Source organism: Telopea speciosissima, chromosome 8 (assembly GCF_018873765.1).
Source record: "Telopea speciosissima isolate NSW1024214 ecotype Mountain lineage chromosome 8, Tspe_v1, whole genome shotgun sequence".
In the NCBI taxonomy this organism is placed as follows: Eukaryota; Viridiplantae; Streptophyta; class Magnoliopsida; order Proteales; family Proteaceae; genus Telopea; species Telopea speciosissima.
This window is the reverse complement of record NC_057923.1, coordinates 21,901,186-21,920,430: the sequence shown is the minus strand read 5'-3', so window position 1 is coordinate 21,920,430 and position 19,245 is coordinate 21,901,186. Positions and strand designations below refer to the sequence as shown.

At 39.5% G+C, this 19,245-nt stretch overlaps 1 pseudogene; it reads left to right on the top strand.

Moving 5' to 3' along the window:
* The window catches only part of LOC122670580, a 28,329-nt pseudogene extending 9,174 nt beyond the window's left edge, over positions 1–19,155 (top strand).
* The last annotated feature ends 90 nt before the right edge of the window (positions 19,156–19,245 follow it).

The window sequence follows — 19,245 nt, the reverse complement described above, 5'->3', positions numbered from 1 at the left end:
TTAGTTTTGGATATCAAGAAGAGTATCCCCCCCTGCAACTGTTAGTGCTTGTTCGATTGATCAACTCCATGACGAATTAAAGCGTTCTCAATTCTCCCGATCCGTGGCCACCACGAGGCTGCATTAGCTTGTCACGCACTCACGCAACAACGTTTACAATGAAAAGTAGGTTTACATGAAGTCTACCCTTACCCCAAGGCTAACTTACATGAAAATTGATAAAGAAAATTAAACTTTAAATGACCAAGCACCAACTGACTTCTTTGTCTTCAAACTGTAGGCACCTTATCACAAGGTGTAGCAATCATGATCGAAAGTTTCAGCCAACAGATAATTCCAACAAACTGATTGTCAAACTTGAACAGATGTAACAGCTTCAATTCAAACTTACCAATATTTGCTGAAATCAATGAGCTTTTATAGATGTAGCAATCATGATCAATATTTGTTTTCTTTTGCGTGTGTTTAAATTTTAAAATTTTTATTCACCAAAAAAAAAAAAGAGCTTTTATAGAAAAATTTCAGATTCAACTATAATGAAGATCTCACCTGTCAAGACTGTACTACTCCTTTCTTCTTACTCTGAACCAGTAGCAGTAACAGTCGACTACACCTCGTTTCCTTTTGCTTCTTCTTCTCGGATTCAAACTTACAATTTATGGCAGCAACTGAAAGATTTTCAGAACTTAGGATAACCGTAGCAGTAGATCAACAATGGCAAACACTGTTGCAGCAACATTGGTACTCTTCAAACATCAGTAGCAGCAGCAAGAATCTTTTCTCTCTTGAATCCGCAACTCACTCTCTCTCTTTTCAGTTTAGCAGCATATCACTAAGAGAGCAGCTTCTTCTGTCCGTGAATAGCCCTTTTATATTGCATCAATTAATGCCATGTCAGCAGCAACTACTCATACCTTCATTGACTCCAATTATTGAACAACACCTAGTCTTCTCAAACTTCTCTAATCCAAGTCGGCAGTAGCTGATCTAGAAGCCACTGTTACAATGGACTTCTTTGCTGTAAAATGCTCTCATTATCACATGTGAGCAAGTAAGTAATCCTCTTGTGTCGTGAACGCCCGGATATCAACTTCCAGCTGTATCTTGTTGATCTAATGAACCTCTTTAATATGCACAAGAAATATCCTCAGATTGCAGTAACTCTCGGATCAATAGGGAATGAAGCTTCTTCTTGCTATTAAATTGCAGCAACTAAATCCACAAGCATACAAATCAGCAATAGATTTCTCAGGCCACGCATGAAGGGAATTGAATCCCTCTCAGGCTCTACTTGGATAACTTGCCAATAAACACCCGCACAAGTCGGTGTCCTTGTTGTATAGGTTTTCAACGTCTCTTTTTGATTTCAGCAACTCAGAAACAGATTCCTCTCAGACTTCTTGAAACATTAATATATTAGACTCCAACTGAACTTAGAAGTCTTGGATTCCTCTTGCACGCATGAGAGATTCTCAAGAATTTTGAAAAACCTGGGCTCTTGCTGTGATATTTTCTTATTATTTCTAGACACCCATGGCAGCACCTCTATCTTATCCTTTAAAACCCAGTCTTTACAGTCCATGTAAGACTCCAAATTGATTGCTGCCACCAGAACTTTGTATATATATGTCACAAGTAAATATAAATTTTATATTGCTGCCCAATAGCTTGCCTTTAGGAATTCTAATTAGACTAGGATTAAAGAGCATGTCCAATAGAATAAACTCTTCTTTTATTTGGAAACCTTGCGGTACAGGTTTCCAAAGAAGTAGATTGAACCTTGATATCAAGTGTTGTATATGTGTGCATTAGGATGAGAACGAATCCACTTAAAAAGAAACTTTAACTCAATACAGCTGCTGCTCATTTCTATTGTCTACACCTGCATAGGAGCTGCTGTACCAAACTGATGATAGATTGCTGCTGGTCGAATCTCTATAAAATTGAACCAATACTTGAACCATAATTCAACTGTGTCGCATACCAAACCAAATTCCGTATCAAAATTTCTTATTACTTGTGTTGATATCAATTCCAACACCGAATGTGTTCAACACATGGATAACAAGTTGAGGATGAAAGGAATTACAGACAACAGGGGAGGGTTATTTTGGAAAACAAAAAAAATAGATAAAGATGAAAGATAATCATGAGAACATCTCGACTATGGCAGAGGTGGAAAAACCAGCAAGTGTTCTGGTGTTTGAGCTCCCTCACAAGATAACAGTTGGGTCTGAAATTCCAGTCTATAGATCCTAACTAGTGACCGTCCCCAGACCCTACTCTAACGGGAGCCTCGTGCACTGGGTACGCCCTTTTCTAGATCATAACTAGTAGCTCTTCCAAATAGGATAGCTACCGGGACAGGTAACAAAGGAACCGGATGAATCTGAAATCAGATATGGCAGTAGACTATGAACCTGTCTGGTTTGCTGATTTCGATACCACTGCAGAGGAAGATATGGGGAGCATGCATCTAGTGTTTGGGTCGCAGAACTCTAGGTTGATTGGGTCGATATTCAAAGAGTTCAAGCACAATACCTGAGGCTGCAAATACTACCCAGAAACAGAGTAACGGTAGTAGTAATATAGGAGAAAGGAGGGAGGAAGAACTCCAGGAAACCAGCCTGGTCACTCAAGTACCACATCACCGTGAAGGTAAATCAATTCCCTACATTTTATCAGCAATCCTTTGCATCAGAATCAGTCTTCGTCAAAGAAAAAGAAACATTATTTTTTTTCCCAACTAGAGTTTCATATTTTTGTTTCCCTCCTCTTCTTCTTCATAGCTCTGATACCATGTAACTAAATGTCTAAACCTGTACTTGATGACCAGAATCTTTGAAGAAGATTAAGAGAAGAGAACTGAGAGAGTATGATAGGAGAAAAGGGAGGAAGAATCCTAGGCCATGATAGGATTCAGAATTATTCCAATCATAGCCTAAGCCCACGATTTATATTAAAACTAGAAAAACACTCAAGAGTCAAATTACAACCAAAGTAGATAACAAATAAAGTAAATAATCCTAACTAACAATGACTTAACTAGACTTATCAAACTAACTCTGTTAGTAAACTAGAACCTAGTAATCAGATCAGAGCATGGAGAAAAAGGTGAAGAGAAGAAAGAAAAAGAGATGAGAAAAGAGATGTCGCAAGTTCCCAGAGAGGAGAGAACCTGCGGACAGAATTAGAGAATCTGCCGCAGGTCTGCTCCCTTATATAAATATAATAGAATGTAAAAAAATACAGGAGGACAAGTATGCCCTTACATAATCGACCCTACTAAGGACAGAAAATAAACATAAAACCAAAGACTGTTTTGCCCCTATAATAACAAATTTCAACACTCCCGCTCAAGCTGGAGCATATATATCACCCATGCTCAGCTTGTTACAACACGAGCGAAACCCAGGAGCAAACAAGGGCTTGGTGAACACATCAGCAACCTGATCAGATGAGGAGACAAAAGGAGTCTTAACAAGTTTCTTCAAGGCGGCGCTCTGAACAAATTGACAATCCACCTCTATATGCTTGGTCCTCTCATGAAAGACCAGATTACTAGCAATATAGATGGCTGCCTGGTTGTCACAAAACATCTTCATAGAGGTTGGAACAGGAAACCCCATCTCAAGGAGAGACCTAATCCACATCAACTCTGCAGTAGTATGAGCCATGGCTCTATACTCTGTTTCAGCACTGGCCTAGCAATAGTAGTGGTCTGTTTCTTGCTTCGCCACGTAACCAGGTTTCCTCCAACAAAGGTACAAATCCTGCAGTAGACCGACGATCACTAGCCGAGCCTGCCCAATCTGCATCAGAATAGGCAACAAGCTCCATATGTCTATTTGGACGATAAATCAGTCCCTTCCCAGGGGCTTCCTTCAAGTATCGAAGGATCCGAATTGCTGCATCCTAATGAGACTTACATGGGGATTGCATAAACTGGCTGAGAACCCCAACAGCATAGGGTATATCTGGCTTAGTGACTGTCAAATATAACACCTTTCCAATCAGAATTCAGTATACATGTACATCCTTAAGACCCTCACCATCATCAGAGCCAAACTTATGATTAGGATCCATAGGAATGTCCACTAGCTTTGCAGCAAGCATACTAGTTTCGGTTAGGAGATCTAAAACATATTTCCTTTGGGACAGGCTGATTCCCTTTTTTACTTTGGATAACCTGAATCCCAAGGAAGTAGTGAAGCTGACCCAAATCTTTAGTTTGAAAGTGCTGTTGTAAGTAACTTTTCACCTCCTTGATCCCACTCTCATCATTTCCTGACACAATGATATCATCAACATAAACCACCAGAACCACCATCTTCTCTCCTTGGTGGCGAACAAACACATAATGGTCTAAGAAGCACTGAGTAAGACCACAATCAGTCACAACAGAACTAAACTTTTTGAACCATGCTCGGGGGGATTGTTTCAGCCCATAAATAGCCTTGTGTAACCTGCACACACGTTTACTATTCTCCCCTTGAGCAACATACGCTGGACGTTGCTCCATATAGACCTCTTCAAGCAGGTCACCATAAAGGAAAGCATTTTTTATGTCCAACTGGTATAAAGGCCAATCAAAATTCACAGTAAGTGATATAATAAGACGAATAGAGTTTAGTCTAGCCACAGGAGAGAAGGTCTCAAAGTAGTCAACACCATAGGTCTGGGTGTACTCATTAGCAACCAGACGGGCTTTAAGCCGCTCAACAGACCCATTAGTATGATACTTAATAGTGTACACCCACTGTCACTTAACCAGATCTTTACTAGGAGGTAAATCCACCAACTCTCATGTATGTCAAGTTAGCAAGGCATCCATTTCCACATCCATGGCATTCTTCCAAGCAGGGATAGTAAGAGCCTCAGTGTCAGTGCGAGGCACAGTATAAGAAGATAAGGCAGTAGCAAGGCTATGCGAACAAGATGGAAGATGGGACAAGGAGATAAATTTCTCAATTGGATAGGCAACTAAAGATTATTGAGTTCATGGACGTTTACCTTTTCGAGTGGCGATTGGTAAGTCATCAGGATCCAGATTAGCTAGAAGGGCAGGAGAAGTAGGTAAGGTTAGATCTCTACTAGAGGTTGAGGAAGGTACAGGAAGCGATGCAGATGGGCCAGTATGATTTGAATGGAGCTGCCCGAAGTGCCTCTTGCATCGGTACAGCTGTAGTGGAGAAGACAAAGAACAATGGCGGGAATAGGAGGAGGGTCAGACACAGCTAATGGGTCACTAGACATGGTAGGCTAATCCGAAAAATAGGATATACCTTCAAAGATGGTGACATCAGCATTGATAAATTGTTTCCTAGTAAGAGGGTCGTAACACCTATATCCCTTCTGGGTCCTAGAGTAACCTAAGAATATACACTTGGTTGACCGAGGGTCCAATTTATCACCATGGAGATGGTGATTATGAACAAAACAAACACACCCAAAAACACGAGGTGGCAAAGTAAAACTCGAAACATCCGGAACCAAAACAGATATAGGTGACTTGTCACCAAGAACAGATAATGGCATTGGGTTAATAAAAAAACAAGTAGTAAAAACTGCATCACACCAAAAATGTTTGGGCACCTGCTTATGCAACATGAGGGCCTGGGCAACTTCAAGTCAGTGCCTATTTTTTTCTCTCCACTACTCCATTTTGTTGAGGAGTATAGGAGCAACTAGTTTGATGAATTATTTCATTAGTAACACAAAAAGAGGATATCTCAGACTGAACAATTTCCAAAGCATTGTCAGACCGAAAGACATTGATAGAAGCATTAAACTGATTTAATATTTCATTGCAAAAATTCGGAAACACAGTTAAAAATTCTGATCTATCCTTTAAAAGGTACAACCAAGTAGTTCTGGAATAATCATCCACAAAAGTCACAAAATAACGAAAACCATGTCTATTACTTGCCCGAGAAGGACCCCATCATCGGAATGTACTAAGGAAAATAAAGAAGTACTACGGGGCCAAGGACGAGAGGGATAAGTAGCACGATGATGCTTATTCAACTCGCAGCCCTCATACACTAATTTATTCAAAGTCTTAAACTGAGGAAAAACTATCTTTAACCTAGATAAAGATAAATGGCCAAGCCTACGTCAGGGAAAACATCAGGAAATCCTTTTACATCTGGAATTTCAGACATAGGCCTAACCTCCTTCTCAGTGTCCCTTACTGAGACAAGGTGTCCCTGGCATCCCTTATCAAGCATCTTCTTCATCTGAAGTGCCGATATAATCGTCCTTCTAGGTTTCTTCTTTTTGTCACCAACAAAAGTGAATTCACTTCCACCTCTAGGCTTAAATAAGATCTCTCTCTTATCACAAATTACATTTGCCTTATGTGCTGATAACCAATCCATGCCCAATATGACATTAAAATCTGTCATATTGAGTTGGATCAAATGTGCATTCATGTTCTAGTCAACAATCTGTACGAGGCATGGTTCGTATACTGTGTCAAGTTTAATCACCGCCCCGGTGGGTTTACTAACATCTAATTCCTTGGCTAATTTCTTAGGTAACACGCCCATTTTCATTGCAAAGGAAGGAGATACAAATGAATGCGTAGCACCCGTGTCAAACAATGTAAATGCTGGTGATGAACAGATAGGAACAGTACTTGTTACAACTTCCTGATTTACTTCAGCTTCTTCGACCGTTGCAGAATACACACGGCCTTGGGTCTTGCTACCTTGGCATTGTCGGGAATATACCGGGGTCTTCCGACTAGCGTAATCTCTTGCAAACTGGCTGGTCCGGCCACATTTGAAACACTTGTCATCTTGACCATCTGACTCTGCTGAGGCTCCTGTAGCAGTAGATTTCTCATAAGCAGGCTTAGAACCTTGTCCAGCCGATCCAGTCCCTCTCTTTTGAAATTGCGAAGAAGATGATTTATGGTATGGGGTTCTCGAGAACTTGTTGTATCTTTGATCAGAAAAAGGCATGGACCTTTTCCCGGTACCCTGTTGTCCGACAAAGTTCTCCCTTTGCTTGTCTTCAATAGCCTTGGCCATTTGGACAACCTCAGAGTAGCCCTATGCCCTGTGAGCTACCATTACATGGCCAAGGGAAGGTCTCAACCCATCCTCGAACTTTCTTGCCTTGGCCTCATCAGTCTTCAAATGCTCGGGAACGAAGAAGAAAAGTTCCTCGAACTTCTGCTGATACTCCAGAACTGATTTGGGTCCCTGATTCAGTTCCGTGAATTCCACTTCTTTCTTCCTTCTAACACAACTGGGGAAATAATTTCCGAAAATTTTTCTTTGAATATTTCCCATGTCAATTCAGGGTGAGCAGCCATAAGAATGGGTTTGGTTGTCTGCCACCAAGCTTCGGCTTCATGCTGGAGTTTGTACTTGGCACACTGTAACTCTTGTGCTTCAGTACAGCCCAAAAATTCAAATGCCTTCTCCATTTCCTTTACCCACTTCATTGGCTGGAGCGGATCCTTGGAAATCCCACCAAAAGTAAGGGGTTGAATTTTAAGAAACCTCTCCATTAGACGGGACATAGCATCATTTATGATCTCTGGAGGAGCCGCTGCTGCCCTTGGTGGTACATTTGCAGTGGGATATGCAGGCGTAGGCGGCATGTTCCGCGTGTTCGCTTGCATCTGAGCTGTAGTAGTGGCCATGAATTGTTGCTGTTGACGTTGCATCTCCTGCATCAATCCACCCATCTGTTGTTGTTGCTGATCCATCATGCCCGCCACAATGTTGGTAACATCCTGGGCGGAGAGATAATGTGGTGCACCCATTGCTGGTTGACCCTCTTCATTGGGTCTAGACGTAGAGGCCACATTGGACGGTGTCCGAGTACCCATAGTAGGTCAAGGTTCACGTGGAGGTAGCACCATGATTTTGGAGAAGAAAGAAGGAATAAACAAGATGGAAATGATCGTAGGAGAATTTGATCTATTCCAGATCCTCCCACTAGGATTTCCAGTAATCATTCATGACTAATATAACAATTTAAAAATATGATTTATCATGTTTAAATGATATTTAGATAGTACATACCTCATGAAATTAAAATAATCAACAAGAAAACTAAAAGGAATAGCCTAGTGTGGTGAACTATTTGTATAGTAGAACAAGTATGAAACCTTGATTTATTACTCCATTTATACAACTATTCAAGTATGTATAATATTATTATTATTACCAAAAAAAATTTTTTTTACTAGAGGGGGGGGAGTTTCTGTTTATGTGTCTATTAGAGTTTAGTTGGGGTGTGGGGTCCACCCTATGTGGTCCCACAGGAAAAATCCTTTTTTTTTTAAAAAACCTGGGACAGCCGGATCTTCAGGGCCGGAGCTTCAGGCCAGATGACCCGGCCGACTGGCCTGCCCATACTGGGTTTTTAAAACAATCGGAACAGAGGTCATTTCTTCGTACTTTGTTTTCAATCTCCACGAACTCCAAAGACTTCAAATCTCAAGGAAGCTTTCCCAAAGCTTCAATCCAAGGACTCAATCCTTCTTGGGAACTTTCCTAACCCATCTTTAGTCTTCTTTTTTCTCCAAATTTCGAATTTCCTCTTGTTTTTCAACAACTTCTTTTGTTCTTGGTAAGTTGTTACAATGGGCATCGATAGGTTCTAAACTTTAGGATTTTTTTTTTTTTGAACCTACAGCATTCTAAACACCATCACAGCTCTACCATTTCAAGTCTTCAAGAATCATATTATTTGTTGGTAAGCTTCCTAACCCTTTTCCCCCTTATTTTTTTTCTAAGCACTCTCTTCCTATTTTCCAGCATTTGCTTTTCTTTCTCAAGTTCTTTTTCCTATTCCATGCTCTGTTTTGCTTTGAATTATTATTTAGTTAAGATATTGTGTTGCTTCAAGCATTTATGCTCTCCAAAAACACTTTTATATAGAATTGCTACCCACTTAGAGGTCTTTGGGCATTTTTGGGAAATCTTCTTTACTTCTTATGCCCATGAACTATTTGACATAATGCTTGACTCACTCTTAGCACCCTTTTTATCATGAGATTCTAAGGATTTGAACCCACCAAAATGTAGGTTTAACCCCAACATGTCCTCATACAATGCCTATGGCTGACAGCTTACTTTCCTCTGTTCATTTAGCTTGCATTTCATTCAACTTAGGTTCATGTAATTCCAGATTTTTTTTTTAACAATGCTTTACAATCTTGCTCATTTTATCATATGGTTGATCAACTAATGTGGGGTTGTTTGTGTGAGGTCCTTAAGGTTGTTAGATCCTTAACTCGTTAGACCCAATATGGACTCATAAGGAACCCATGGTGCTGTATTTTTGTTTTGTTTACTTTCAATGCATGTTCTTATGGGAATGAACTAGTTTCTTGTAATGCTTTGCTTATGGTTTATTATGTCTTGCTTGACAGCCCAACTTGAACTTGTTTGAGATTGTATAAGTTCCATTTTTTTTTAAACTCTTATTTTAGTTGTGAGATAGTCCTCACCCCTTCTAATGGATATATATATATTTGCTTTCCAACTTACCTCATAATGATGAAAGACTAACTTTTGGGTAATCTACCCATAATTTCTTGGCTGGTTGAGATTGTATTTGGATAATTAGCTAAAATTCTGTTTTGCTAGAATTTTTACATAACTAATTTTCTTTCCTTCCTTATTATAGGTAGTAGAAAATGAATGTGAACGAGGTGGATATTGATGATTTTCTACCATATGACGGATACTGGTATCCTGCCATGGCAGGTGAAGTACGATATGAAGAATATTACGGAGGCAAACCAATTGAGTTAGAACGAAAGGTTGTAACTCAAGACTTTGAAAGGTTTAAGGTCCCAGAAAGGTTTGAAAATTTGGGATGGGGTCCCATGTTAGATCTTGATGATCCGTGCTACCCCAAGTTAGTGAGGACTTTCTACAACAATCTCAATCGCACCCATGAAGATGGAGAATTTGTTATTAGGAGCTATTTGCAAGGATCTCACTTCTCCTTCAACACTAGCCAGCTCGCAGCTATACTAGGAGTGTCTAACAGTGGAGAGTGGAGGTTTTGTGCTCCATTGACTAAGGTAGACGAGTTCTTTGAAGGGAATGAGTACGAATGGACTTTCTCCAATATTACTAATGGGAGATCCTTGACCAGGGTGACATCAGAGTGGAGTTGACACCCTCAGCCCGGATCATTTCAAGGATTGTTAGTTATAACATCCTTCCCAAGGCAGGTCATTTCACTGAGGTCTCTCTCTTACAAGCTTTTGTTACTTGTTGTCTCTATTGTAACCATGAAATTAACCTTCCTTATTTGATCATGAGATACATGGCCTTACACAGGGATGACCTAGATGCTGGTAACCTTCCCTGTGGGATATGGGAGGATACTTACTAAGGTTTTCAGGCACTATGGCGTGACTTTTGTGGAACAAGAAGTCCTGAGAAAGAGGACAGTAAACTTCACTAAGTCTACGCTTTCGAAGATGCACATCAATATGAACTACGTGTCTCCCGTAGCATCTCCTGAAGAATTAGATAGGGTCCCAGTGAGCATGGTGGAAGAACGGGAAGAAGAAAGGGAGGAAGGACATGAAACCAGTCAAAGGGTCGGTGAACCACAGGTGGAGACACACTGTGATGTCCACACAGGATTCCAGCCCCGCATATTTAGTTCGCACACTGGTACATCTTCATCATCAACACTTCCTACTGATGAGAACCAGAGATGGAGCTGGCTTGCTGACCGCTTGGACACCATCGAAGGGCTGGTAAGACAAGGATTGGAGGAGAACAAGGGTCTCAATACCCGGATGACAGTCGTGGAGAAGCAGATCGCGGAGTAGGGGACATACTATCAGTAGCATCCACCACCACAGTAGAGGCAGCCCAGCATGCCAACTTTGTTCTTTACTTTTTGAAAGGTTTTGTAGTCAGCAGTAGATACTGCTGGATTTTATGTCATGTACTGAACTTTCTAAGTTTTCCAACCTTCACAACTGAACTTGTACCTCAACTTATCGGTTTATATATTAATGTAATTGCTTTTGTTTAACCCTATGATTGTCCAAAATTTATCCTTGTTATTGCAGTTCTTACTGTCATCATACAGATCGCTACCCAGTCTCTATTACCTATGATGATTTCTAATTTAGATTTTTATCTTATCGTAAGTACTGGTTCACATTGAGTCTGTGAACCAAAATACCATTTCATTGGTATTTCAAATGTCGGTAAAAGCGGAGCACGATGGATCTGATACCAAGTTGTCACACCCCGCCTTGGGCAGTCCAGGCGTAGCATGAATCGATGGAATCTCGCACCCAACCTAGCCAGGAAGCTCAATGCAGCACAATTACCAAACATATAACAGAGAATTAAAGCAGCGGAATATACTATAACTTAAATATTTACAAAGAAGTCCGTTGAGGACCATGTGGTAAACTTGTATACGTACGTTCAGTTACGTTCAGTTATATAACCCAGAACCCATATTTACAATCATCGAAAAAGTGTATTTGCATAGATAAAGTTCTATACATATCCAAAAAGAGAACAATCAAAAGGAACTGCCTAAACCATTAGGCCCGCCTAGGAGAAGGCACACAGATCACAGATGCAAGAACCGTCATGTTCCTCGAGTTCTTGCTCGGTGAAGTCCTCACCGTCATCATTCTCAAACTCGCACGTGGGCAGTCTGTCACTTGCACAGTCATCTAAAAAAGGTTTTCCACGGGTGTGAGCTCCATTGAGCCCAATGAGAGGGAAACACAGAACATACAAATCATGCATGCAATATATTCCAATAAATATAACTATCGATCAATCACATGATGCATGTATGTTTCCATTTTATTAATCCCCCTAACAAGCAGACTAAGTCATTGGTTTGACCTACAGTAATGACTCGGGGAGTGCTTTGGGTCACTTCTTCGTTATCGCCATCACACTCCCTCAGTCAAGACCACGAGAAGCCCACCTCCACGCTTGGTACCCAATACCAAACCTTCGGGCAGACCCCGATAACCAAGTACACCTGACCCTGGGTTAATCCCTTTCTCCAAGCGTCAGGTACCTGATTACCCAACACCTAAACCCCTGCTGGTGATGGTTGTAGTTCGGGGTTTCCATCCTAACCATGTGCTCTAAATGATGACATGCTGTGTTCGAGAGTGCACCGTGTTTCATATACACGTCCACTCAAGAACACAGGGTCTCACAAGCAACTATTATGCAATATTCAATTACATCAACAGTTACAACATAGGAAACCATAACCAATCATCCTCAATATAATCAAACCATAAAAACAGCATTCTAACATTTGAAATGTAACAATATCATTCATGGACAATATTAACAAGATATTGTCCAATTCATTCAACACTTGAAATTAATAACAGATTATATATCCACAATAAGAAACTCATATTGAAGGACTTTAATCATGCATATAAAGAGATCAAATAGAAAATACAAGAAACATCAAAACCCCACTCACCTTGAGTTTCTTGATCAAAGCCAAACAACCAAAAAAGATCCAATTCAAGGAAGGAAGGTTCAAGATAGATGCAGGGCCCAAAACTGTCACAAGAGGTTAGGAAAACCCACATGAGACCAGCACCCAAAACCACTCCAATCTGGGCCAAGATTTGGGCTCTACAGAGGGCCGGATCTTCAAGCCCAGGCTGGGCCGGTCGACCTCCTCTGAGGGGCTGGCCCCTGAAACAGAGCCCAATTTTGCAGGCTTCTTTGACTGAGTTTGGTCTCCAAACTCAGTGCAGCAGGTCCAGGGGCTCAAGGGAAGATGATGAACTCATCCATAGGGTCAATTTGAACCCATTGCATGTATGATCAAGAGATCATCCATAAATTTATAATTTCAAACAAGAATTGAAGGGAATTAAGAGGAATTTAGGAGGTTGAGTTGAAGAACTCATGATCAGCAGGGTAAGGACTTAATTGATGTAAATCCTATGAAATTGAAAGTTGAGAATCAAGATTATCTTACCTAAAGATGAACTAGAGTGAAGGTTAGAGGAATTGAAGACATGCAAGCCAAGATTTGAGCCAACAAGACCCAATCCCTTCACCAAGCTTCTTCTTCTCCTATTCCTTCCAAGACTGATTCTAACATCCAAGTTTTGAGAATGAATTCTCAAAGCAAGTCACATATATATATATATATATATATTTATATATATATATATATATATATATATATATATATATATATATATATATATATGTGTGTGTGTGTGTGTTTAGCCCTTAGGGCTTGATTGGCTAAGGGTTAGTAATAAAATGAGTTTTTAGAAAGTGATTCTTGTACTAGTGGATGCCGATACTGGAATATAAAAATGAGATCCCGAGTATTATTGGTTTCATACCTGTGTACGGCACAGGGTTTTAATAAGATTAAATCGTGCGGGGCCTACAAGGTACGACTGGGTTGAGTCGGCATGGCCAGTCATAGTGGTAGTCTGATACACAGCCGGTCGATACGAGCATAAAATAATAATCTTATTTTAAATACAAGATGAGTTTTATTACTTATTGTTCGGCACCCTATACGGATAAACGCTGCAAGTGACTCGCCAAACACTTCTCATAGGCAAAGACTATGTGTGGGGATCCATTGGACTCCTCGGATTCCATCAGAGCTGTGTTAGATGGTTCCTTGGCAGTCGGTGCAACGGGGTATGGGTTTGTCTCAACGATGGGCAATGCCCACAATGCGGAGATGGCCAGGACATTGAGATCCGAACCTTCCGAACCTGACATTCCAAAAGCTCAAGTTAGGCCTGATTTTAGAGGTGGGCCTCACATGATATGGGTTGGTAATGGTGTCTGCACATCTGGGAATCCTTCATAAATCCAAATGGAAAGGTCCTGGACTGTTTGTCCAAGAAATTTGGTCACCTTCAAAACACATTACTGTTCATTCTGTGGTTCACTCATTTTTATCATTCTATTTCCAAATGTGCATACAATACTCAATAGTCTCTGTTTTCCCTGAAGATGTAAAAGACAGCTTGGAGATATAGAAACCATAGTTGTCATGGCGTCTAAGCAATCCTAGGCGTTGGAGGAGGGAAAAAATCAAGGCGACAACAACAGGGCGCTTAGGTGGCACCTAGGCGACCAAGACGCCTGGACACCTATGCGTCGCCTTGACAACTATGATAGAAACCACTCATGGAGATTCAAAACTCATTGCTTAATGAGCTAAAAATGGTCAATTTTCAGATGGTTTTTTAGTATCTGAGTTCCTTGAGTTTTATGAAATAAGTATGTGCCCTCCTAATTACGGAACATTTTTGCAGACCTGAACTTTACAAATCTAGAGTGCTAGAGCTCAATGCAAGTGATGACCGTGGAATCAATGTTGTTCGAACCAAGATCAAGGATTTTGCTGCTGTTTCTGTAGCTTCTGGTGCTCGTCAGGGGTATACTGCCATCTATTGTGTTCTCACTTTGGTTTGTAAAATTTAGTTCATATGGTGCTTCTTTGGTTTCATTATCCTAGATGAGGCTGATTCAATGACTGAAGATGCTTAGGTTTGTTGAACGATAATTCTCCATTACTTCTTAAGTACTGATTTGTGAAACACTGATGCCCTGACAGATAAAATATGAACTTCTCCTTGTATCTACTGCAGAATGCATTGCGTCGTACGATGGAAACTTACTCCAAAGTTACAAGATTCTTTTTCATCTGTAACTACATCAGCAGGTGTGTCTTTTCTACTATCTTTGTGTATCCCATTGTTACCATAAACTACAAAGGATTATGCAGGAACAATATTGAGAAATTAATTCTTTAGGTGATCTTGTTATATCATTTGTAGGATAATAGAGCCACTTGCTTCTAGATGTGCCAAATTTAGGTTCAAACTACTTTCAGAAGACGTCATGAACAGCCGTACTTTGCCCATTTGTAGACAAGAGGGCCTCAATCTGGATTCAGAGGTGGTGGACTTTTTTTTTTTGGCTTCTATATTTTAATAAAAAAATATGAGTTCGAGTTTTTCAATATAAAATTAGAATCTTAGTATCCAGTGCTAGGTTGAACTTTTTTATAAATGGTGTCACTTCAATGTAGGCTCTTTCAACCTTAAGCTCAATCTCTCAAGGTGATCTTCGACAGGCCATAACATACTTACAAGTTATAGGCAGAACCTTTTTTTTAATCATTCATTGAAGTTTCTGATTGCTCTCATTGTATAATAATCAATAATACCACATGCCTTAGTCTTTGTAGATTGACACTAGAAAGACCAGTTCAAATCTTTTACAAAGTCATGTCCTGGTTATATCTTGATTTTCCTTTTCTCTCTGGAGATCTGTTTCTCTCTTTCAGTTTTGGATCTGTTGGGATGTCTGCCAAGGTACATTGGCCCTAAAAAAGTTCCGGCCTGTGAGTGAAAAGTTGGAGTTGGTGTTTCCTTATCCAAAATAAGATAGTAGGACACTACAGTAAGCGTTTAGCTTGTTAGTAATGGACTGAGCTTTCAGGATTTGGCAAAGTCTGGTTGTATTATGAGAATTAGTTCAGAGGGATGTATTGATGATTACTTGCAATGGAAAGTATACTTCTTGAAGAGTTTTTCTTCATGAACAGAGTGTAGAAGCAAGTTGCGCCTTGGTGCTGTTATGCTGCAAGAGGCACTTTTCCTGGCCTTATAAGAGGTCTTTTTGCTGCTAGGGGCTTTTCAATATTCTGACTTCTGGGCAAACTTATTGTATTCTCAAGCTATCATGGACACAAAAGGGTGCTTGCTGTGGCCTTTGTTAAAATCTATTATGTGTGGAGCTCTTGGCCACATGAAGCACTTAAAATGGACCCACTATCCTAGGAAATTTCTCTCATTCTTGGGTCATACTTTGAAATGTGAAAGACTCTAGCTGTATGGGAGAATTGGTGTTTTTAAGTTGAGATATTTATCTGAGATTTTCTTGACAGCCAAATGCAGTGTAATGAACTACCTTTTCTGGCGCATCCCTTGTCATCTGACTGAGGTTCTCATTATTGAATGTAGATTACTGAACATCAATATTTTAATGTTTTGAATTATTACAGGGAGCTGCTCGTTTGTTTGGCTCATCGGTTTCTGCTAAGGACCTAATAAGTGTGTCTGGGGTAAGTTCAATAAACTTTAAGCTCCCCCCTTCCTCTTCAACTCTCTCTCTCTCTCTCTCTCTCTCTCCCTCACTGTTTGGTGCCATGGAAAGCTTATGGGTGAATATGTTCCATATAGCACAGATAATTGCAAACGTTCAGTCTGGTAGTTGTAGAAGATGCTAGTGGATTATTACTATTTTGGCCTTTTCCTATGTGTATTTAGATTCTTTTCGAATGCTTTTTGGAGGTATTCTAACAAACTGGAAATATGTATGTGTACCTATTTCATATAATCATGAATGAATCAGATACTTCTACATGGATGAGAGCTTGTTTAAAGCATGTTCTTTTACATTGCTCTAAAAATCTTACTGGTTTTAGATTAAGAAATCTCATCATTTCAAGTAATACAAGTTACCCTCGTGTTAATCAAGACTCGGAATTAAATTTGTGGAAAGACATATTGACACTATTCAGCAAGCATGGCAGGATATAAAAAATTCAACTAACAAGCAAAAAATACAGTATCCACCCAATCTGAACTGTCACCCTGTCATCGTTCTAAAATCTGTCTAGATACCATCATAGTTGTCAAGGCGGCAAAGCGGTGGAGAGGGGCCTAAGCGCTTAGGCGACAAGGTGCCCGCCTAGGCGACCAAGGTGCCCGCCTAGGCGACCAAGGCGCCTTCAAGTGTTGTTTTTTTATTCCCCCCCCCCCCCTATTAACATTATTTAGTGTGCTACAATATATACTTTATATCATCGAAAATCAACATTAAGCCTCCTCAAGTCATCAAAAATCAACATTAAGTCTCCTCAAGTCATCGAAAATCATAAAAAATAACATTAAGTCGCATCATGTCATAAAAAATAAATATTAAGCCACATCAAGTCATAAAAAATAAGCATAGAACTAGAAGACAGCAGAATTGAAGAAGCAAGCTATTGGAAGTTTGAAACAATCAAAACATACATTTGGTTTATACTGTTCTGTGAAAATATGATCTTATCTATAAGTAATTAAATTGTTCTCGATTTAGAGAGAAGTTATTGTTCTCTAAGAAGTTTGACTAGTCAAATGATTTTATTTTTACATGAGACATTTTGTATTAGTTAGAGCACAAAACCAGTTTTCCAACAAATCCAAAATTGCTTAAATCTGATTTATATTGAAGAAGTTATGTTCTGGTCAAACCTTACTTGGTCTGCGCGAATGCTGTAAAAATCGCTCTGAATGAAAATATTTTTTTTATATATCAAAACAAATGAATATTTTACTGTACTTTTGGTTTTTAGCAATGTTTTACCATATTAAGATTAATAGAATTTTTAGATTTGAGAAAAACCCCAACATTTGAAAGTTGAGAATTTCACCTACCGTCGAAAATCCAGTTTTTGTTCTTGAAACCGGGGGAGGGGGGTTGACTTTTTATCCTTTTGGAATTTGATTTTTTAACTATTTTTATTGGATTCAAATAGGGAGGTATTTGCTTATTTATGAATAATAATCTTAAGTAAATGAATATAAAATCATTTACTTAAATGATATTTGGCATAAATAAGGGCCAATACCGGGTTCGATACCAGTGCAAGACTGCAAGGCGCCCTGCAATAAGGCGGCTGTCGCCTAGGCCCCAACAAAACCGCCTGTACGCGTTGCCTAGGCGCCGCCTTAACAACTATGGATACCATGTTCCTTGCTAATCCATCGAAAATATACAATCCATCGAATATATACAATCTGATAAATAACCTTCTCCTCTATGTTTCAGCAATTATACCTATATTCCTAGTTAAGCCTGAATCTCATTTTTTGTCTGTATTAGGAGCGTCAGATGGTAGATCTCAAAACCTGTACTACCACTTGATTTTGTTGAATACCTATGAGACCCATCTTCTTATGTTGTAACTATATATAGTGTTGGATTGTTCAAAATGTATAAAATTGCATATTCAACCATCAGGTTTGTACACTTTCTGTGTACTTCAGCCGCTGGTGACATTGGAGACTGGTGCAAATCGTTTACTTATGAACCAATATCTGACACAAGTTGTAAAGAAGAAAAACAGCTATTGTTTTGCATTGTCTGCACTCTGCAACTACAAGGAACAACATTAAAATTTCAATTCATAACTTTGATTGACTGAATATCTTTTAGTCTGGCATTATATGTTGGTTTCCCTACCTGACTCTTGAAATCTCAATTTACCAGGTCATTCCACAGGATGTTGTTCAGGCTCTTTTTGCAGCATGCAGAAGTGGGGATTTTGAATTGGCAAACAAGGAAGTCAATAATATAATTGCAGAGGGATATCCAGTTTCTCAGATGCTTTACCAGGTTTTACCAGTAGCAGTTCTTAACTTCCTGTCTTTCATTTGTCCCTATTGCCTAACCTTTCTTCGATATTTTCGGGACTGAGATTGTATGTCTGCCAGTTGTTTGAGGTAGTTGTGGGAGCAGATGATATATCAGATGAACAAAAGTCAAGAATCTGCAAGAGATTAGCTGAGGCAGATAAGGTCAGTGCCTTTTATTCAAACATCTGCAGTTGGGTATAGTTTGGATATAACAAAAATGAGATTCTTTGTTACTTTCAAGATACTGAAATATTTACACCTGCTCTAGATGAACTGAATCATTGAAACAAATGTTCAAGTTGCTCAAAAAGGTGGTCATAGTAGCAAAACCCAAATCTATAGCCACAGTTTTACTCCTTTCTTTCACTATTTAAAATTTAGTGTTTCTATGTATATTGCCGTTGCTTCCAAATGGTCTGATTACAAGCATAATTCTGTCTCTGTTTCCTTTTCTTTTTTTTGGTTATGAAAGGAAATTAGAAACATTTACTGGCGCACATTCCTCACTTTGCTATTCTGTGGTTTGCAGTGTCTTGTTGATGGAGCAGATGAATATTTGCAGTTGATGGATGTAGCCAGCAATACAATGCGAGCCCTTTGTAACATGCCAGAAGAGTTCTCCTATGAGTAGAACAACACATGCTTATCTTAATTGGATCGCTCAGCAGCTCCACCAACAGAAGTAACATGTCTTGTTTGAACTGCTAAGAACAATTGTTCTTGGGGTCTTGAAATTCGGCTCCATTGATCCTCTTGTTTTTGTTTCTCTCTATATTAGAGGTGGT